The 23,841-nt window shown below is 42.6% G+C and overlaps 1 long non-coding RNA gene across 2 annotated transcripts in view; it reads right to left on the bottom strand.

Moving 5' to 3' along the window:
• Window positions 1-20,124: 20,124 nt before the first annotated feature.
• Window positions 20,125-23,841, bottom strand: part of LOC119855928 — a 54,554-nt gene continuing 50,837 nt past the window's right edge. For both annotated transcript variants that reach the window (XR_005293076.2, XR_005293077.2), the window contains exon 3: window positions 20,125-21,068. This is a non-coding gene — a long non-coding RNA (uncharacterized LOC119855928). The remainder of the gene's footprint in view (window positions 21,069-23,841) is intronic.

Raw genomic sequence — 23,841 nt, 5'->3', positions numbered from 1 at the left:
GCAGCAGCCAATCGTAGGGTTTTTTTTCCTCAACGCAGTACAAAAAACATGCATCCCTCAGGGACCCACTTCGCTATTTTGAAATTTTACTTCCCAGTAGGGCTGACTTCTGAGACATCCAGGGTGATCCTGAGCCCCCAAAACTGGCCAGCTGGCAGTGTGTGCTGAGCACCCATACAGATTCCCCAGGGATGACTCTGGGAAACCCTGGACAAGAGGCAGCTTATTTTCCGGCTCAATTTAAGCACTGATTGTCCCCTTCCCCTAAACTGTGGCAACCAGTCAGTCCTTAAATTGTGAACCCCTTGGAGCAGGGCTCATTCCTTCCTGAATGTCTGGGAAGTGCTTCACATACAGCAGGCATTACTGTAAATAAATATAAACAACAATCACAATCTTTAAAGCTGTGCAACTAACAGGGCTAGAAACAGACTTTCCACACAGCATAAATATTGAGATTAGCCTTGACATTTCTCGAATCCCCAAACTCAGGAAGGATCAATGACCATGGGTTTCACGGATCCCAGGGGTCAATTCTGTCTACTAGGCTAGCTGCTTATGCCTTTCCGTTAAACCAGAGCAATGTCCTTTATGTCACTTATATGGAAAGCAACAAGATCTGTTCTCCCCTGTCTGCCTGTCATTCTAGCTGAGATGGTTTTCTGATTCTATCAAGAAGAACAGCTTTTTGTAAAACTGAGTGCTGCTATCTTTATAGAATGCTATTGTAAGCATATCTATCTTTTGTTTGTTTATTCCCTGCAGGACAGAGCTATGCCTTATGTCTCAATTACCTTTTCTTCTGCTGCAGAGATTATTCGATTTGGAGTTTCAAGGGACGGTGAAAATACCAGAAATCTAGACAGAAAACCAATATCTCAGGAGCCAACAATTTGCTGGGCATATCTTATAGCACTTAAACAACTCAAGTCTTACAGCTTAATGACTTTAATGGTATAGGTATTAGACAAGTATGGAAAAGAAAAGAAAATGACATGAATGTTTAATGAGGACACTACTAGAAGCCACATGTAAATTCTGAACTCTCTTTTCTGCTCAGGAAATACAAAGTGGCTTTAACCACTTCATCAATATATGATGAGCAGGTTTGATACATATTATTGCATTTCCTAGAATCAGAAGGATCTGTTCAAGAGAAAGTCTAAATAAATTATGTCAACTGGTTCTACTTCATCCATTACTTTTTTGATATTTTCAAAGAACTCTAATAGATTAGTGAGACACGATTTTCCTTTCCAAAATCCATGCTCGTTACACCTTTTCATTCTGGTCTGGAACAACTTACCATAGGTAGTGGTGGATTCTCAATCACTGTCAATTTTTAAAGAGATGGGCTGTTTTTTCTAAAAGTTCTGCTCTAGAAATTACTTTGGGGAAGTTCTATGGCCTGCGTTATACAGGAAGCCAAATTAGATTATCACAATGGTCCCTTTTGGCCTTGGAATCTGTAAGACATTAGGTTACTATCAAATGGAAAAGTACAGTACATGTATTCCTCAAAACAGTATGTGTAGTACAAATTCCTTTATGACATTGTATTGCAATTAAATTTACCTGGCTATCTTTATTTCCAGCTTTTTTTAAGGGATTTTTTTCATTATACAAATGTGCTGCAAAGAAAAGAAGCATAAATGTAGAGGAAAATACCTGATTAGGCTAATGCAAATCAGCAGTAACTCTGCTGAAATAAATTGTGTAAAACTGAGCCATGGAATACGATGACCACATGTGCACAGGATCGTTTCTTTCTGCCTGCTTATCTTGGCCAAGCTGAACAAGCTTAAAAAACAATCATTCCAAAGTAGAAGATGGAGGGCAAGTGCTCCAGCATCCTAAACCAGCATGGTTCTATTGACTTCAGCAGCGCAACACAGATTCACCCAAGCTGAGACTTAGCACGACCAATGAATTAACTTCTAAGTTTGTTCACCATTTTAGTGATAAAGGCAGACAGCAGTCCTTTTGCAAAGGCCTGTTTATACTAGCTATGGGACAGAGAATTTATACCTGCTCGTTGCAAGTCTGTGTCTGAGCACACCTGTTCCTGCTCTTCAGGGAGGTTACAATTAGTTATAAATGTTCTTACGCTATTCAGTGGCAGTTTATACAGCAAAAATGTTGTACACTTGGCAACAAAAGCAACTTTCTCAACATGTTAAGTACAAGTGTATGTCCCTAAGACTTGAATTAAACATTTTGTCCATCAGGTTCACACATGGGCTAGTGTAATAGAGCTGTAGAAAGTTTGGGGTGAATACAAAAAAGGTCAGGTCATCTGGTGTCAGATTAAATCAAGTGTGAATCCTGTTGCTGTTGGATTGACATCCCTGATGACTTCCTTAAGTGTTTCCTAAGCACCTAGCAGTTCCTATTTAGCCATCTAAATAAGTGCCCAGATTTTCAAAAGCTTTCAGCATCCAGCACTTCCTATTGAGAGAAATGGAAAATTCCAGTTCAGGACCTAAATTACTAGGGGAATATATTTCCACATCTGTGCTTTTGGTTTGCTTTTGGTTACTTATCTAAATTGAACAACACGGAGTTTTGAAAAAAGAAAAGGAGTACTTGTGGCACCTTAGAGACGAGCAAATTTATTTGAGCATAAGCTTTCGTGAGCTACAGCTCACTTCATCGGATGCAGCTGTAGCTCACGAAAGCTTATGCTCAAATAAATTTGTTAGTCTCTAAGGTGCCACAAGTACTCCTTTTCTTTTTGCGAATACAGACTAACACGGCTGCTACTCTGAAACAGAGTTTTGAGGTTCACCTACCATCCCTCTATGAGCAGCAAGTGGCAGTTAGAGCATCAGAAGGCACAAAATTTAATGTTTTGTTTGCTCAGGGACTATATAAAATCTACAACAATATACAAACTATCCTGAAAAATGATCCCTCACTCTCACAGAGTGGGAGACAGGCCAGTCCTCGCCAGCAACTACATACCATACCACAGAAACACTAACCCAGGAACTAATCCCTGTAACAAACCCCGTTGCCTACTCTGTCCCCATATCTACTCTAGTAACACCATCAGAGGACCCAACCATATTAGCCACACCATCAGGGGCTTGTTCACCTGCACATCTACTAATGTGATATATGCCATCATGTGCGAGCAATGCCGCTCTGCCATGTACATTGGCCAAACTGGACAGTCTCTACATAAAAGAATAAATGGACACAAATCAGACATCAGGAATGGTAACATACAAAAGCCAATAGGAGAACACTTCAATCTTCCTGGACATTCTATAACAGATTTAAAAGTAGCAATCCTTCAACAAAAAAACCTTCAAAAACAGACTTAAAAGAGAAACTGCAGAGCTACAATTCATCTGCAAATTTAACACCATTAATTTGGGCTTGAATAGGGACTGGGAGTGGCTGGCTCACTGCAAAAGCAACTTTCCCTCTCTTGGTATCAAGGCCTCCTCATCAATTATTGGGAGTGGACCACATCCACCCTGACTGAATCTGCCCTGTCAACACTGGCTCTCCACTTGTGAGGTAACACCCTTCTCCTCATGTGTCAGTATAATAATACCTGCATCTGTAATTTTCACTCCATGCATCTAAAGAAGTGGGTTGTTTACCCACGAAAGCTTATGCCCAAATAAACCTGTTAGTCTTTATGGTGCCACCGGACTCCTTGTTGTTTTTGTATCTAAAATAAATATCTCTATTGTCAAATGGACTGTGTCAAATAACTGTCAACTAAACTTTCAGACACTACAGACCAAGGTCAGGAAATGAGTGTATCAGTATTTCATTATAATATCCAAACTTTTCACAGAAGAACAAAAGCATACTACTCTTGATACTTATCATGGTGGTGACAAGTGGTGCAGACTGCCATGTAGAGAATCTTGGGATCTACTTAGCCAGAGTAAATCGGCCTAGCTCCATTGAAATCAATGGAGCTCAGTTGATTTACACCAGCTGAGGGTCTGACCCGTGGTGGTTATTAGCAGTTATGAAGAATCATTCTAGAAGTCAGAAAAGCAAATGGTCAAAGCTAATGTCAAATTCAGAATACATAGAAACAAAGTAAACTGTGGGATAAGACTTAACATGGCTGGAGGAAGGGGAGTAGATGGCTCATGGGCTTGGCCATGGGGAGCAGTGCCTCATGTCAGCAGGTCAAATCCAGTCCACATAACAAAAAATCATTTTGCAGCCCATATAAAATGAGTTGATGGATACCAGAGCTATAGACACCTCAAAACATAGAACTAGTATTTGGCTATACCATTATGCTAGTTGGCAAATTTGATTCACACATCCCTTGTGGAAATACTGATAATAAACCATATCCTTCATCCAGATTTCTGCTTCTGGAAGTCAGGTTTTTAACTGATACTGAATACCACAAACCTCATGCACCCAGACTAGACATGTGGCTTCTGGGAAGTTCAGTGCATGTGATAGGAAAAATGCCTAGTTTCAAAAATAACACTTAAAAAAAAAGCATACCTGCATGACTCATTTATTAACTACAAGTAGAGGGACTCTGTGGCCAAAGTACTAACGTTAAGCTTCTCCCCATATTAATATCTTAAAGCTGATTGCTATCCAAGAGACTACCCATTATAATATGTAATTTAATCTGCCTCCTCCACCCAAAAATGATGTATTAAAGCATGAAAAGTAGCGACATACTGGGCCTACAAACAAACAAACAAACAGCAGAAATAATCACAAACAGAATAATTTTGAAAATACTTATCAATTCAAGAATGCTAAGAAAACATTCAAGTATCCTTCAATCCAGTGAGAGAGCAGGAATGTGATACACTTACAGGCCCAGAACTACCCTCTTTGTTCCCCACTTATGCAAATGTCTTGTATTCTGTGTGGCTGAATGGGTCCGATTTGCAATCTGTCTCTACAGTTACTTGGTAATAATCATGTCCTGGGTTGATAAACTCTATGCATGTAGGTATGGGAGTTCCTGTTTTATAACCACTTCAGCTTCAAGCTTTATTTAGTCAATTCTACCAAGCACATTGATGGAAAAGCTTTGTGTTGGCTAACATTTCTCATGCTTGATTCTGTCCTCGGGTAATTTTTTTTTATGGAAGTCTGAACTAAAGCAGTTCAGTCACTTTTGCCTGTGAGAAGAGTGAATAAAATGCACTTCCTGTTACCAAAAATGAACAGAGCCTTCTTTGAACAGCCTCCAGCCAAAATAGTTGGCACTTGGAAGGTGAAATTTGGCCTGGAAGAAGCCTGCTTTGAGAAATAGGGCCTTTCATTGTTCTGGAGGGAATTGGTTTTGGTAACATTGCAAGCCTTTGATAGTCAGACACTGAGCATGTGCAGTAGGTTTATGGTCACTAAACTTGTTACGGGTTTGCTCCATGTGCCGGCAGGGCGTGTCTTAACTCCAGATTGAAAAATCCGTAAACCACAACAGCTGTAGTGTAAAGATGTAAAAGATGTGACAGGGTTTGAGGAAAGCCTCCTGCATGCTTGCTTTGTAAGGTGCGTTGGAGGGATGCCAGTTCTAAGGCAATTTATGAGCTCCTGGGGATTTCCCCAGCTGCTGAGCTCCTCTGAGACTTAGCCAAGCAAACTGCCCAGGAGTAACTTTGTTCACATGTATACTCCCATTGCACAGGAGTAGGACACTAGTGAAGTAATTCAGGAGTACTGAATGTAAACCTATTATTGTATTTGCAAAATGTTGTGAGCCAGCAAAGCTTCACAGTCATGGAAAGTGAAGTTCCCTTTTATGATTTTCCCTTTTTCCCCCCCTCTTAAAAATATCACTTCACCACTCTGCCTCTGTTATGCCCTTTCACCCTTTGCCAGTTTATTTGACCTGTCAATTCTTCAGGGCAGGGGCTGTCCCTCACTATGTGTATGTGCAGTGTGACTCTGATGTAGATGGATGCTACTGTAATGAATAATGATATATTTAGTATATTCTATGGGAAAAACTACATGAACAGAACATTTAGGTTGCGTGATTAAGCATCCAAAAGTCAGGAACTAGCAGTTAATGATGTCCATGAAACTTGATCTCGGCCCTCTTGTGCAGCGTGAGCATTCAGTTCTCAATTGCCTAATCAAAACTTATTTCAGAAATGCAAACAGTGTGCCAACCCCAAGCATTCACCAATCAAAAGGCGGGCCCTCCCCAAAATCATGAGACAGCTTTAAAATCATGAGACTTGGGTTCCTTTTGCCAGGGCCAGTGCACATTTTTTAAAATGGAAATATCTTCTCACTGGAAAATGTGGTTTAATCAAACTCAATATTTCCAACAGGAAAATGTGAAAAATTTCACTGAAACCAAATTTTCCTATCAGGTGATTCAACACCAAAAAATGGGTTTCAAAAGGTCAGATCATTTGGTTTCAGTCAAAAAAGGTGAGTTTTCTACATCAACATTTCTGAAGCAAAACTTTTCTGAGGTTTTTGTTTCATTTAAATTTTCACTATTTTGACTTTTTGTTCTGATTTTTGGAATAGATAGTAATTTTGAAATGTCACAATTTGTCATGAAAGGACTATTCCTTTTTTCTGCTTTTTATTTGCCTTCTGTTTTTTGAGTCTATTTTGGAGATCTTTTCTGCAACTCTGAGGGCTAGAAAACATACTTCTTTTTTTAAAATGAAAGCTGAGATTTTTATGTATTCACATAATTCCAGCAACTAAGTCTTCAAGAACGATACCAACTATCACAAGACTCATGATAAAAATAATCAGAGTTGGCAACAGTGCAATATATTTCTCAAATATTACAATTTTAAAAAGGGTGCATGAAATCACATTTGGCCCCAAACACCCTAAACAATTCCTGTCCCCCCACTTAGAAATAGATTGTGAACTGTCCTTACCTGGGTGTGCCGGAGGATTGAGTCTCTTTGCATGGCCACAAAAGGGCAATACATAAGAGCAGTTCCTTGACAAGAAGTAGGGGAAAGGGTGTAGAGGAGGCAGGACCAGCATTTTGGCCCATAGAATGGGCTTGGTACAACAGAAGGAACAATCTGTGCTATACTAATGGGTCCCTGTGCATGCTGAGAAGCCCTGAAAGACACTGCTGCCTGAGCTACTCTATCCTTTCGTTGTTCTACAGGAGAACCCGGAAGCCACAACCAGGTAGCAACCCCGCTGTGCTAGATACGGTACAGACATAAAGTAATAGACAGCCTCTGCCCTAAAGAACTTACAACCTCAAAGCTTAGTGTTGCACCAGGAGGGCAAAAGGTTGTATGCAAATCACACCACATAGCCTTAAGGTCAAGATTTCAAAAATAGGAGCCTAAAGTTAGGCTCAGAAATTCACAGGAAGACACCTAAATAAGGTGCCAGATTTCAAAAGTGCAGAGCACCCAGCAGCTCCGATGAGCTTCATCTGGGTGTGGAAGTGCTCAGCATTTTTCATAGTGGGGCCCTTTATTTGGGCACCTAAATAAAGATTTAGGAACCTAACTTTAAGTACAATTTTAGGCAATCAGCTTCAGTGTGTTCATCCTTCAGCTGTTTAACATATCCATATCCCTCATCACTTTCTTAATCATTTCTCAGAGGGGTAGCCATGTTAGTCCTGTGGCACCTTATAGACTAACAGATGTATTGGAGCATGAGCTTTTGTGGGTGACTACCCACTTCATCAGCTGCATCATGCATCCGACAAAGTGGGTATTCACCCACGAAAGGTCATGCTCCAATACGTCTGTAAGTCTACAAGGACTCTTTGCTGCTTTGAGTAATTTCTGTTGCTGCTCTCTCAACTCCTTCCACTTTGCCAATAATTTTTCTGGTCTGGAGGTGCTCAGCCCTGCAGGCATACTACAGCAGCAAGCGCATCACTGATGTACAGGCTGATACCTCCCCAAATTATGACGTAATGTCTCTGCACATAGCTAAAACCTGATTTTTTTTGGCAGGGAGGGCACGTCACATATCAGGACAGAATTAGACAAAGCTTTTTTGCTCAGCTTTTGAGAGCACATTAAAACTTGCCCATTAATCAGAGCACCAACCCAACTCTGATGCCCCAAAAGCATCTCTTGTGTTTGATTTACATTAGGAGTGTGACTTAATATTATCACCTGTGTTTGTAAACAATTGGCTCATCAATATTCCAGTGTTGCCAGCTCTCACAAATTGAACGCGAGTGTCTCAGTGTTTGGTTGTGGGTTTTTTTCCCTTCTTCTTAAAGCACCTGGATTCTTGAGAGAAACTTGGCTTTCATTAAAAATAAATAAAAGGGGAAGTTTGTATCCTTGTGGTTGAAAATGTGAGGCTACAAAAGGATGAAAAACCCAAAAGCAAGTCAAAAGAACACAAGAGGTATAGGGTTTTTTTAAAACAAATCTCATTATTTTAAAACTGCTCTCATGAGTTTTTAGTGCCTGACTCAATTTTTGAATACTGGGGGTTGGCAATATGGGTTTTCAACACCCACGGGCATAATAACAAGGGGCAGAGGGGACAGGGGGAACTCATGAGGAAATAAAAATGTACTGATCAGCAGTAAAGAGCAGATTTAAGGCCCAGTCTCACAAGACTTTGGGCATCTACTCTGAGGTCCTTAGTGCTCTCAGCTCCCACAAAATCCCCTCCGCTAGCCTCTACAGTTCTTATGCTTTTTCTCTGCCCCCTGCCCAAGCCCCACAGAGACCACTGCTGCCCTGCGGCTGCAGAAACCCTGCAGAGTGACACCTCTGCAACACGCTAAGAGGAGAATTGAGAGGATGGAGGTGCTTGGCAAGAGAAGCTACACTGTTCCGCAGCCAGGCCCATTCCCCATTGAAACAGGGTAGCGAGGGGCTCCATCCTTGACACCAAATCTCTGACAGTTCCCATGCCTCAGGCCAAGAAGGGGCATTTGCTTAGCTCTCCTGTCTACTTGGCAGCTGTGACAGGGGCAGACACTACTTCCCATACACAGCCATCAGAGAGGCACTCCCTCCCCGGGATCATTCCCTGCCACAGAGGGCACTGAGTCCCAGAACCTGCCTCTTTGGGGAAGGGACAGGGCTGTGTGCCTACAAAGACTGTCTGCAGCTGCTGCTGAGGGTTCCCCCTCACAAATGGAGTAGCAGATTGTGGGTGTGAGAACAACCAGACAATGGAGCTGTACATACACTCAGGGACAGTGCCACACCAGGGTCAGGACATGGCCTGCTGTCATGTTAGAGCCCGAGGGCTTTGGTCACTTCTTACGCTGTGGATGAAACCATTGGGAGTTGGCTGAGTAAGGACTGAAAGGGAGTTGGGACCCAGGATATGGGGCACTGACTTCAGTGGGAGTAGCAGCTGTGCAGCCTCTCACAGGTGGTGTTTTACCCAGAACCACGGCTCTCATCCTCTAAGGGCCTGATTCTGCAAGGTACTGAGTTCAGTGGGAGCTGAGGGCTTTCAGGCCTGGTTGGCTGGGACCCTAAATCATCACTGTTATTTATTCATACTGCAGTAGGGCCTAGGGGCCTTGCTCAGGGTCGGTCAATTCATGTCTTTACACCAAACACATAACAAAAAAAAATTCTACAACTATGTTAGAAGCAAGAGGAAGACCAAGGATAGGGTAGGCCTGTTACTCAATGGGGGGGGGGGGAATAACAGAAAATGTGGAAATGGCGGAAGTGCGAAATGACATTTTCGTTTCAGTTTTCACCAAAAAGGTTAGCAGCAATTGGACATCTAACACAGTGAATGCCAGTGAAAATAAGGTAGGATCAGAGGCTAAAATAGGGAAAGACCAAGTTAAAAATTACTTATACAAGTTAGATATCTTCAAGTCACCAGGGCCTGATGAAATATACCCTAGAGTACTCAAGGAGCTGACTGAAGCGATATCTGAGCCATTAATGATTATCTTCGAAAAGTCATGAAAGACAGGAGAGATTCTGGATGAATGGAAAAGGGCAAATATAGTGCCAATGTATAAAAAGGGAAATAAGGACAACCCGGGGAATTACAGACCAGTCAGCTTAACTTCAGTACCCAGAAAGGTAATGGAGCAGATAATTAAGCAATCAATTTGCAAACACCTAGAAGATAATAAGGTGATAAGTAAGAGTGAATATGGATTTGTCAAGAACAAATCATGTCAAACCAATCTAGTAGCTTTCCTTGACAGGATAACAAGCCTTGTGGATGGGGGGGGGCAAGTGGTAGATGTGATATATCTTGACTTTAGTAAGGCTTTTGATACTGTCTCGCATGACTTTCCCATAAACAAACTAGGGAAATACAACCCAGAAGGAGCTACTATAAGGTGGGTGCACAACTGGTTGGAAAACCATTCCCAGAGAGTAGTTATCAGTGGTTCACAGTGAAGCTGGAAGGACATATTGAGTCGGGTCCCACAGGGATCAGTTCTGGTTCTGTTCAATATCTTCATCAATGATTTAGATCAGGGGTAGGCAACCTATGGCACGTGTGCCAAAGGCGGCACACGAGCTGATTTTCAGTGGCACTCACACTGCCCGGGTCCTGGCCACCAGTCCGGGGGGCTCTGCATTTTAATTTAATTTTAAATGAAGCTTCTTAAACATTTTAAAAACCTTATTCACTTTACATACAACAATAATTTAGTTATATATTATAGACTTATAGAAAGAAACCTTCTAAAAATGTTAAAATGTATTACTGGCAGGCAAAACCTTAAATTAGAGTGAATAGATGATGACTCGGCACACCACTTCTGAAAGGTTGCCGACCCCTGATTTAGATAATGGCATAGAGAGTACTTTTATAAAGTTTGCGGATGATACCAATCTGGGAGAGGTTGCAAGTGCTTTGGAGGATAGGATTAAAATTCAAAATGATCTGGACAAACTGGAGAAATGGTCTGAAGTAAATAGGATGAAATTCAATAAGGACAAATGCAAAGTACTTCACTTAGAAAGGAACAACCAGTTGCACACATACAAAATGGGAAATGACTGCCTAGGAAGGAGTACTGTGGAAAGAGATCTGGGGGTCATAGTGGATCACAAGCTAAGTATGAGTCAACAGTGTAACACTGTTGCAGAAAAAGCAAACATTATTCTGGGATGTATTAGCAGGAGTGTTGTAAGCAAGATGCAAGAAGTAATTCTTCTGCTCTACTCTGTGCTGATTAGGCCTCAACTAGAGTATTGTGCCCAGTACTGGGAGCCACATTTCAGGAAAGATGTGGAGAAATTGGAGAAAGTACAGAGAAGAGCAACAAAAATGATTCAAGGTCTAGAAAACCTTGAAAATTGAAAATACGAAGGAAAATTGAAAAAAAATGGGTTTGTGTAGTCTGGAGAAGAGAAGACTGAGGGAGGTCATAAAAGTTTTCAAGAACATAAAAGGTTATTACAAGGAAGAGGGAGAAAAATTGTTCTCAATCTCTGAGAATAGGACAAGAAGCAATGGGCTTAAACTGCAGCAAGGACAGTTTAGGTTGGATATTAGGAAAAATTTCCTAACTGTCATGATAGTTAAGCACTGGAATAAATTGCCTACGGAAGTTGTAGAATCTCCTTCATTGGAGATTTTTGAGAGCAGGTTAGTTATACAAACATCTGTCAGGGATGGTCTAGATCAGTGGCTCTCAACCTTTCCAGACTACTGTACACCTTTCAGGAGTCCGATTTGTCTTGCATACACCCAAGTTTCTCCTGACTTAAAAACTACTTGTTTACAAAATCAGACATAAGAATACAAAAAAGTGTCACAGCATGCTATCATTGAAAAATTGCTGACTTTCTCATTTTTACTATATACTTCTAAAATAAATCACTTGAAATATAAATATTGTACTTACATTTCAGTGTATAGTATATAGAGCAGTATAAACAAGTCACTGTCTGTATGAAATTTTAGTTTGTACTGACTTTGCTAGTGCTTTTTATATAGCCTGTTGTAAAACAAGGCAAATATCTAGATGAGTTAAGGTACCCGACAGATCTTTGGGTACACATACCCCTGGTTGAAAACCACCAGACTAGATAATACTAGTCCTGCCATGAGAGCAGAATACTGAACTAGATGACCTCTCAAGGTCCCTTCAAGTCCTACAATTTTATGATTCTATGAAATAGGCAATCCCTTGCCCAGAAGAGCTTCTTGTGGAAGTATCTTTTCTCCACAGCTTGCTGACTGGGAATGAGATGGGCCTTATACTTCCTGGGACCTGTTCCCTGGTTTTTGATGTTTCCATGATAACTGCTGATCTTTATTATTCTGGTATTCTTGAGATTGAGGCTTGAGGATAGAGAGTTGGGAAGCCAGGCTCCACAGAAGTAGAAACACATTGTAAAATCATGCAAAAAAGGACAGACACATTAATGGAGATAGCTAAGTGTCGGCTGCCATTCAGTTACATTACTGTACATTACTGTATATTATATATATAAATTAAATTGATGTTTGTTGCAACTTCCACTACAGAGAGATGCTGTGATACTAATGAAATTTCAAAAGACAGCAACAAAAATCTTGTCGTTTGGAGTGGGTGGCAATATACTCAGAAAAATAAATTCCTCAGCTCCAGTCACCTTTGTGTTTTTAGACATGCTAGAGCCTACTCATTCCCTTTATAAATAACTGGGGGAGAAACTGGCAGTAGTATCATCCACCAGAAAGATGGATCTTACCAAAGTCTACCTACCGCCTGTGCCCCCAGAAAATAAATGTGGGTGAGGATCCAGGGTGTGTCTAGAAGCACACTTCATTTTTTGGTTGCTTGTGAGTGCTTTTTAGGGGGAAGACAGCAAGAGAAACTAGACCCTTGGCATTAGGAAGCCAACAGCTGTGTGCAGGAGGGGAGGGGAAGGAGCTCGTTAAGGTATCATCCCCACCTGAAGAGCTGACATCATGAGCCAATGTGCAGCTGTGTCCAGACAACACTGAGCACAGCTGAGGGTGGGATGAGACATAAAGGAGCCCTTGTGCATTCCCAAATCTTGGGGCCAGATCTGCCCAGTCCAGTCTCCAGCTGGGTAAAGCAGCCTAAAGTCCACTGGCTGCCTCCAGCTTCCTCTGTGGTTTCCCGCATTACTCCCTCTTGCAGGTATTTCATGGTGGAGGAGGGGCTGGCAGAGGGCAACCAGAGCCGAGAGTCTGCTGCTTACAGTCTTATGAGGCAGAGTGAGACACCCCCTGACCCCAAGTTTTAATACTTTACAGACTGGGGGAGGGGATAGAGGTCAAAAAAGGGGAAGAGGGAGGCACCAGAGAAAGGGGGAATCTGAGGATGGGGCTAGAGGAACCCTGGTGGTTAAAGACCAGGGAGAAGAAGATAAGAGACCCTGTAGGAAAAGCCCATGAAAAGAAGAGAGACACTTGAGACAGACGCCCCAGTTGAGATGTGGTAATGGGGGAACCCCCACAGGCCAGGGCACAGAGACACCAGAAAGATGCCCTGCTGAATGCAGAGCTGAGAGGGAGGGCCATATACACACACCATAAGCCTAACAGCCATGCCAAAAGCTGAACACTTCTCCATTGCACTGTGAGGAAAGCATGGTCATTAGGCTGCTAACCCAAATAGTAGCATATGCAGAACTGTTGCTGAGCGCATCCCCTACTTGCACTGCTAACCTGTCATACACTCTGAGCAGTGCAGCGGGGTACAGGAATTGTGCTCTGGGGAAGGAACAGCTGAACTCAGAATTATACTCCCCAGCTAGATGGAAGCAGTGTTGTCTGCACACAAGTGTGGTGGCACATCACCAGCATCCACAGTAGCTAATTTCCATTTCAGGTTTTGGGGCCCCATTCTCTGAGGCACTGTGCACCTGCAGCTGCCAATGACTTGAAGCTGGACTTGTGGGTGCTCAGCACTTTGGAATATCAGAGCCTATCCCTTTTCCTTAAGAGCGTGATCCATCGAAAAGCCTGATCCAGAGTCAACTGGAGTCTTTCTGCTGACCTCACTGTGGCTCAGACCCCACGCTCCCTTTTCCCATCTCTGTAAGCTCTTCCTGGGGTAGCGGGGGCAGTCAGTGGATGGTATAGTTCTCATAGAATATCAGGGTTGGAAGGGACTTCAGAAGGTTACCTAGTCCAACCCTCTGCTCAAAGCAGGACCAACCCTAACTAAATCATCCCAGCCAGGGCTTTGTCAAGATGGGCCTTAAAACCTCTAAGGATTGAGATTCCACCACCTCTCTAGGGAACCCATTCCAGTGCTTCACCACCCTCCTAGTGAAATAGTTTTTTCTAATAGCCAACATAGACCTCCCCCACTGCAACTTGAGACCATTGCTCCTTGTTCTGTCATCTGCCACCACTGAGAACAGTCTAGATCCATCCTCTTTGGAACCCCCCTTCAGGTTGTTGAAGGCTGCTATAAAATCCTCCCTCACTCTTCTCTTCTGCAGACTAAATAACCCCAGTTCCCTCAGCCTCTCCTCATAAATCATGTGCCCCACCCCGCTAATCATTTCCGTTGCCCTCTGCTGGACTCTCTCCAATTTGTCCACATCCTTTCTGTAGTGGGGGGCCCAAAACTGGACACAATACTCTAGATGTGGCCTCACCAGGAGAGGGGAATAATCACTTCCCTTGATCTGCTGACAATGTTCCTACTAATGCAGCCCAATATGCCGTTAGCCTTCTTGGCAACAAGCGCACACTATTGATTCATATCCAGCTTCTCGTCCACTGTAATCCTCAGGTCTTTTTCTGCAGAACTGTTGCTTAGCCAGTCTGGACAGTAATAACAGAGGACAAATAGATGCTGTTGAATTCCACTGATGCAAATATGGAGAAATTTCCCTTTGCTTTTTGCTCTTCTCTTTCAGTACAGGCACCACTCTGCTGCCATTCATCAGTGGGAGTAGGAGATCTATCATCTGAAGAAACAGAGCCAAGTATTTGATTTAGATGCAAGATTAAGTTGGCAATATCTCCTCCATCCTCCCCTCCCCCCGCACACCCTTCACTTACATGCATTTTGCACTGAACACTAACTACATGGTGTGACTCATCACAAACAGCTTCTGTGCCTCCTTTGGGGAGATGAAGACTAGCCCGAGAAAAAACATGCTGCTTTTTGAGTGGAGATAATGGAAACTGCTATTTCCAGAGGAAGCAGAGCGGTTGTTGTTGTTTTGACTTGGATTTAGAAAATGCTGATCCTTTCTCGACCTTTCCGTAGGAGGGCTTGAGGTTGGTATTTAGCCTGCAGGTTTGGAAGAAGGTTAGGTTACTGGAGTAATAAATCATAACTATGACTGCTCCCATTATATACATCGCCACCATCACGAGGGTCACATTCATAACTGAGATCACTCTTATTGTCATGAGTCTCGATGCAAACTTAGGGGGTTATTGTCATTTTTTAGCATCACTGCTGGGCAGGGACGACAAACCAGTCTGGTCAAAATGCAAATCTTCGGCCTCTCCTCAAGTGTTTTTTTTTTTTTTTTTTTAAACACTTGAAAAGGCTTGTGATTAACCCTCTCTCCCTACCATCTGCACTGTTCATGCTGTGTACCAAGCCCTGATGGAAACTGGGAGGAGCACGAGAAAGCCTGTTTTATGAAATTTGCATGAAATTTCCTGCGATGTTTTACAGACTCAGAGTTTCAGACAGTGTGGATGTTCATCTACACCAAATCCTTCCCAAACAACAATCTGGGAATGAAGGTTGCCACACTTACATTGCTGTTTCTACACTGCCATGATACTGCCTCTACCTCCCACTTCTGGCCTCACCCCAACCCAGAACAGCTACAGGTGTGGATGCTGAACACTTTGGACTCCCCATAAAAGGGCTGCCAGGGTTTCAGGGGAAAGGAGGAGTGGAGACAATACTCTGCCTTTCTATGTCTCTCGGGCTGGGAGTCACGGGATCTCTTTATCTTCTGCACACAACACTAGAGGCCACAATATGGCCCTACAGTTTTTGTCATGACAAAGTATATTTATTATCTGTGGAGCACACTCCCCTCCAAAAACTGGACTTGAACCCTTTATATTTGAGTCTCAACATTCCTTTGTGCTATCAAGCTGGGAAACTGACAGGCCTGTCTAGCAGCTGGTTATGGTTCCTTGTTTCTCTGCCCCAGACCCGAAATGTTAGAGCAGCCTTAAGGCTGTTCTAACTTATGCCTCCTGATAATGGTTCCCTAGGGACCAAGTGCCAACTGGTAATAGCAGAAATGCAGCATGCTTTATCAAAAGCCCCACCAGCCCTTGCCAACTCCTTGTGCTGGGGGATGTGAGGTGGGTATAGGAGTTGGTTCTCTCCCCAGCACTCCCTCTCTCTTAGAACCAACCCCGCTCACACTCAGAGTTTCCCCTGTAGTAGGGCTTCAGCTTCCTTTATGCTGCCTGAGCATAAAGGGAATGTGCCCTGAAATCTTTTATAAGACTGAAATCTTTACTGCATGTCAAGCCTTACAATAAACACAATATTATGTAATGTCATACATTCCTGATTGACCCTGACCTGTATTTTATAAATCACTTCTGTCCAGACATACACCCTGAGTAAGACTAGTTCCCTCTTTCTTGGGGGAATAGTCCATTAGATGTACACTTAGGATCATTCTGATATCACACGTGAGTGAAGGAGTCTTGATGGAGACTCAGGCTTAATAGCTACAACTGATATTTCAGTTTCTGAGTCTGGGCTTGTCAAAAATACTGAAATATTGTCACAGGTATTAGGAAAGCAGAGAAAACTTATAAGATGTTCTATATTTTAGACATCTATCCTCCCACCTACAGAAAAACCAAGCACTATAGACAGATCAAGAAAAAGTGCATAAAGCGGCACCAGGCCCAAATGTTGTGTTATAGTTTGGAGAATATGCTAATAAACTCCATTGTGTACATCATAGTGCATAATAAGTTTTGGTGCATATGGAAAACAAATGACTGTAGGGATAGCAGGAATGGGCTGCCATTGAATCCTCCTCTAAGTTCTTTTAGGAAACCAAAGAGCAGAATAATTTCTGTAATTACTTTTTAGACCTCTGAGCTTTTCCATTGTCAGACTGTCCTAGTGCATAGTAAATCATATCGGAATGTATCAGGGTTCACACTTTCCCAGTGAGCAATGAGGTAAAGCATGCTCCAAGAAAGAATATCTGCAAGTGGGTCAATTATGGAAAACTTCCCATTGACTTGGATGGTGTAGATTCAAGCCTTCACAGTTCAGCTCCACTGCAGTCAATGGCAAATCTCCCATTGAGTTCAATAGGGACTGGACAGCATCCTGTGGACCGGACTTCTTGTGACTCTGCCACTTGTGCAGTTATTTACAGCAGTGGAAACAGTATAAAATGCACTTTGCACTAGAGCAAAATGACTGCACAAGTGCAGCGCAATAGAGAACCAGGCCCATGCGCTCAAGTACACAGAAGGAGCTAGCACATTGCGTACAAAGCTATACCTGGAGAAAGTCTGGCTTGTTTTGTTTTTAATGGTATAAGCAAAATTGAAAAATCAAGAATCAGAATGAACTTGGCAAACAGGTGTTGCTGTCAGAGATATCTGGCTGTATCCTGTGATATCACCACTTGTTTTAGATTCTAAAACATATTGATCATAGGCTGGTTTATCAGATATAGCTGATTAGCCATTCACCAGTGGAAAGACAAACCTGTCTTGATAAATCATTTGCAGTTTAATACCTATGGGTGAAGGTGATGAGATTTGCAGGACGTGCTCTTTATGGAATTAAAGTCACACTGGCACAGAGGAATTCTCAGCTTCAGCAAAGCTTTGATAAAAATGTAAAACCACTCTTTTCAGTGACTAGTCTGACAAAACAATTAACAGTGCAATTTGTTTACAGATGAGCTCACCCGCCCCTCCCCATTACAACACTTGAGTGATCCTGAGCTAGCAGTTGCTAAAACTGAGCGCACAAATGCCAACTTTAGAATAATGATGCCATGAGGAACGGGGTGAATGCACGGCTACAGTAATGGCTTTTCTTAAGCTACATATCTTTATTGGCTCATAGCATCGCCAACTCCCCAAGAAATGGTGCTATTTTCTACACCATCGCAGTGTGAATAAATGAAGAAGCTACACTCACATTTCACAGCAGATGATGTGGCAACCAGCAATGGAATGCACTCTTTTGTATGCTGGAACAATGGCTATGTGCATCTGGTAATTACAGACCCCTAGACCATTACATCCACTATTCTGGTACTATTCCTAGGGTGTTATCAGTGACCTCCTGCTTCCTTCTGAATTGTTATTAAACCTTATGGGCCAGTTTCTCATTTACACCAAGGACTGTTTACTCTGCTTTGTAAATAAGAATCAGGAGCTATGAATCTTCCTGAAGCTTAACACCTTCAGAGGTGTAAGATTTACCTGGAACGTGGCCCAGGATTTCTAAAAGATCACTTGCAGCTCCAAGATGAGGAGTCTGGTCTATAGCTCCACTCCTCTGGCACAATGGAACTTTCTACTCTAAGAGTAAAGTTCATCTGTGCAGGAGACACAGCTTTCTCAGGGCTGGTCCTACACTGTGGAATGAACTCCCCCAGCAATTAAAAACCATCACAAACCCCTCCAACTTCTGTTCCAAGCACAAAGTGCACCTCTGTCTGGGCTTCTCTAGTCAGTGTGGACATTGAAATGTTTATTTAAATAAAATAAACTTACCACAAAATGTCATACACAAGTCATCCTCCCACCCCCATGGAAAGGATGAGAGAATGAATTGAAGCACACACAGGACTGATCTTAGTGGCATTGCTGAAAACACTACTGCAAGACATTCAGATGCTATGGTGATGAGGGAAACAAAGGGAAAAGAAGGGAAGGGAATCATCATTTCTCCAGGGATATTGAAATGAATAGCTAATAATTAAAACACAGGTTTCAGAGTAGCAGCCGTGTTAGTCTGTATTCGCAAAAAGAAAAGGAGTACTTGTGGCACCTTAGAGACTAACAAATTAATTGTTAGTCTCTAAGGTGCCACAAGTACTCCTTTTCTTTTTAATTAAAACACAATAATTTTCCAGCAATGAAATGCTTTATTTCATGTCAAAAAGATGCTTTGGTGAATCAGCTTTACAAAGCTGGGATTGGTGGTGAGGTAGCAGCTATTTTTGTATAATAGAAGTCATAAAGACTAGGCAGCAGAGCAAACATGCCATATTAGTGTATACTAGGGCAAATTCTGCCATCATCATCTTTATTATTAGCAGCATCATTGCGTAGTGCTTAAGAGCTTAGTCATGGATCAGGACCCCATTGTGCTAGGCACTATACAAACTCACAACAAAAAGCCAGTTCCTTCCCTAAACAGCTGTCAATCTGAGTAACTACATGTACACCCGTGGACACCCAATCTTATCAATGGGATTTCATTGTGGTAAGCAAAAAAAAAAATCTGGCCACCGGGTACAAGTTTTGCTCTTTAGCCATCAGAAATTCCTAACTTTATTAAAAAAAAATATCCCGATGGTGGTGGTTGTTGTTTTCTGATCATGGTGGTGGATGCAAAATTTATGGAGATATTATTTAGAATATTACATTTCCTAGCTGTCATCCTTTGAGATGTCAACTGAATAAGCAAAATATAATGAATGAATTTTCATGTACCATTAGTACAATTGCCAAGGGAAGAAGGGAGAGAATCTGCAGAAGTTTGTTATTTCTAGAGCTGATAAAGTAACGTAACTCCGACTCATAGTTTTGCAACATATCCTATGTTATAAAACATCTTAAACGAGAGGCAGACAGCCCTAGAGAAGTGACCTATATGGTTACACATGGTACACCCCATCTGCCAGGAGCACCATGTAGGCAAACTGATTCCTTCTAGCTGCAATGCTGGCAACTTGTTGGAAGAAGGTGGCCTTCCTGGCACTGCCTCCTACTCCATAGATCAGCTATCTTAACTGCCTTGAGGAAAGAGAGGGTCCATAACAGGAAAGGCAGAAATGCATGTCAATGAAGAGCAGCATTAATACAGCCCAAAAAGGCCCTCACAGGCAGGATCCCTCCCAGAGGTGCGTAAAAGAATGTGCTGGCCCAAGGGACACCCTTGATCTCAGCAAGGAGTGAGGCTAAGATGAAATCCTGGTAGTGGGCTCTGCTGCTCCACAGGGAAGGATGAGGGAAAGACGAGATCTCCTCCCACTGGCTCCTCTCTACCTTCCAGTGGACATCACATGGAGGGGCAGCTGGATCAGTGTAATGTCACTAGTGATGATACCAGAGCGGCAGATGCACACACATGAAGCACATGTGGGTATGCAGCACCTCACCTCCGTGACATCAGTGTTTAGTGCTACCCTAATGGTAGGTGCATGGAAGAATGTGCAACCACCGGGATTATCGTCAACCATAACGATGGACACTCATTCACAGTAGTAGACAGTTTATTTATATTAATGATCACTGCTTTTCAGGAACTTTGTAAAAATCATCTTGATGTAATCAGATGGGTTAAAGCACAAAAATGAAAGATTTAATTATGGAGAGGCACTGATTAAGGTTGTAATGGGGCTGGCACCCCAGGGAGGCAATGAACTCCATTTTAATGGATGGAACAGATTACTCATTCTCTCGGGACAGGGAACAGCCCTGGGAGAGATTTTTGCACCTCTAATGCACAATCCCCTAGTGCTCCTCTGGGCATGGTGGGGCTGTGCACTGCTTCTTTCACAGGGCTATGTCATAAAAGCCACAATCTAGACCCACACAATTAAAATCTCAACCTTAGAGGAGACAATTTCTTCTTTGAGTAGATGCAGATTCCCGGTAGGTGTGCGTGTAGGTGTAGGTGCCCAGCATGCTGGAGCCAGAGAACTTTTGTTTAGCAGTACCCCGTAAGGGCAGCACTTGTGGTCTTAGCCCCTCCCCTGGCCATATAAAGGTGGCCCTGCTCCATCCCAGTCAGTGCAAGTTTCACGGCTTGTCTCTCGCACCAGCAGAAGTTGGTTCCCATTTTGAACATTTGCAAGGCAGCCACTTGGTCTTCTGTACATGTTTATGAACAATGCCTTTGCTACGGCATCCCACTGAGATGCAAATGTTGGGAAGGCAATCCTTGTTTAAATAGACTCGGAGCCCCACCTCCTGTGGGTCTTGCTTGTGAATCACCTACATGGAACACATGGCTGCATCTACACAAAGAAGAAAACACAGTTAATTACTGTAAGGGTTATTCTTCGAGATGTGATGCCCATGTGTATTTCAAAATCCACCCTGTCCCCTCTGCATTGGAGTCTCTGCTTCTGATGTTCAGTGCGAAGGAGCAGATGGGGGTCAGGGCACTACCTCCCTTATATGGCCTGGGGAAGGGGTAATGCCACAGGATGCGAGTACTGACCCTACAAGCACCGCTAGGCAAAGTTTCTCCAGCTCCTGAGTGCTGGGTGTGCACACCTACATGGAATACACATCTGCATCACATCTTGAAGAACAAAAGTTACTATAAGTAAGTGTGTTTTACCCACAACATCTAAATTAATAAAAATGTATTAGTCCATTATGTGTATCTACATTTGTAGGATAAATTGTATGATGGTATATTGTATTATTTAAGAATTATGTAATTATAGACAATCATAATGCATCTACATGAGGGGGTAGAGTTAAGGTTACCATGCAAGCTACACCTGAATTCTCTTTAATACCTTATGAGAGATGAAAATGATGAATTATCCATTTCTCAGCAGCAATCAGTTCTTCTGCCAACCATGAAATTGCTATGTAAATAATATTGAATTATTTCATAGTACAACAGTTTCTCACACTTACTGGAAAGCGCATTGAGGATGAACCAAATAGGGTTCTATAGATATTACTCTATAAACCAAGACCACCAGATTCTTGACCTCTCCCACACTCTCTGCACAGCTCAGGCCACTCAAAGAGAGGGGAAACTGCCATCAAGTTCCCTGATGGGGATATCCACAGCACAAGGGAGTCCCCAGCAGGCAAAGGGCCAACAGAGCTGGCTCCTATTCCCCTCTCACTGCAGTCACCACTGGAGGGGTGTACTGGGGAAAGGGAAGGGACAGGAAGGAAAAGTGTCCTTAGGGGAACATACATCACTGGTGCAGTTGAGGGCTTTTCCCTGCTTGCCAAGTCTTTCGTGGCTCGCAGGGCTGATTTGCTACCTCATGTGGCTCTGCCCTGGTGACTATAAGAGGAGAGCTGCTGTGCTGATCTGTTCCATGGGACAGCTCCCTCTGGAGCACAGCAACCCCTGCTCCCTCAGCTCTGCTCCTTCAATGACAATGTCATTTGCTTGTTAATGCGTCACAGGGGATCCTGGCAACAGCTCTTCTCTAGGCCTCCTGCACCCCCAAGCAGTCACTGTATCAATAGTCCAAGACAAAAAATAATCCAGCATTCAAGTCTGAAACTAACCACCTCATTCAGTCTGAGGCAAGACCATTTAAACAGATCCTTTGCCCAGAGCAAGGTTGAGGCCTGACTTAAAGTCAAAGAAGGTAATGATCTGATCACGGAGAGTGCAGAATGTACACCTCTCCTGTTTCAAATCCCATCCAGAAAGCAAGCTCTGAGTGTTTCCACTTCTGTCTAGGGTCCACGAGCTACTGAGCTGAGCCCCAAAATCCATCATTTTTACAGATTTTGGAGTCATACTAAACAAAACACAGGCCAGACATGGCTCCTATTAATTTCAATGGCAAAAATCGCCTTTGCCTTCGATGAGAACAGGAGCTGATCTACACTCTAAGGCCAGATCGGAGTAAAACGTGATCTACTTTATTAGGGGGTCTGAAGCATAGAGGGCACCTAAACACCAATACAATTCCAATTGTAATTCCATCCCAGGACTCACGTAGGCTGTAGTTTTCTTTACTCTCTTTTCTGTGTGTAGTGTTGCTGCATAGTCAGACAGCTGCCACTTTTGAACCACTCAAAAGAAAAAGAAAGAAAAAGAAAAAGAAAAAAAAAGATGGGCAATTCAGTCTTCATAAAGGAGCAGAGCAGCCTTCCAACTTCACTGTCAGAGGAAGAGGGCAGTTTAAAATGCAGTGTTTCCTTTGATGTTTACCAGCTGGCCACCACATTTGTGAGTGATTTATGGAAGGCTGAGTTGCTGCAGTTTGAACTTTTATTTTAAAAGGTGAAATTAGGAACATTTTACAGCTCCTGATATAGTCTCCGGGAACTTCCAAGGAGTCAAGCTATTTACAGAATGTGTTGATTGCAGCACTCAGGCTATTTTTATATTTATTTTAACTTTTATAAAACATACCTACCTAATGCTCTAAGTAAATTGCACATGTACTTAAATACAAAAGTGCATAGAGATGCCACAATGGACCAATGTCCATATAATCCTCCTGACCAATGACGACAATTCCATCCTCCAACACACCCATGCCATTCTCTGATAACTACCCAATCACGCTCCCATCTACTAGAAAGCGTGGGGAACACCATCACCAGATATCTTGGGGTCTGCAGCCTAACTTTACGGTAAACAAATTTGACATCTGTCAGTTCAATGGGTGAGAATATTATAAGTTCCAGCAACAGAGAACCTACACTGAAAATGCCCTGCCGCCCAACCCCACCAATTTAAACCTGGGAGCTGTTAGTTTGGGCTCAGTTGCCATGTCTAAACTAGCGGAAAAAAAGTTATATTTTAAAATGTGTTAGCACACACATTTTAAATTAAGGGAATGTCTAGACTAGGAAAAGTGGCCAAGGTTATGTTGAGGTTCACGAACACATTATAGATGTTAAAACCTGTCTGCACTAGATGCTAACACCTTTTTAAACACAATTCAAATATCCGCTAAAAACATCTCTTTCCTACTCTAGACAAGGGAGACTATTTTCCAAAGTGTTTAAGGGTCATAGAAGGACCCTAAGCCCCAAATCTTCAAAAAGCAATGGAAGTTAGGAGCCTGA

This window comes from Dermochelys coriacea, chromosome 5 (assembly GCF_009764565.3).
Source record: "Dermochelys coriacea isolate rDerCor1 chromosome 5, rDerCor1.pri.v4, whole genome shotgun sequence".
Taxonomy (NCBI): domain Eukaryota; kingdom Metazoa; phylum Chordata; order Testudines; family Dermochelyidae; genus Dermochelys; species Dermochelys coriacea.
This window is presented reverse-complemented; position numbering and strand designations above follow the sequence as displayed.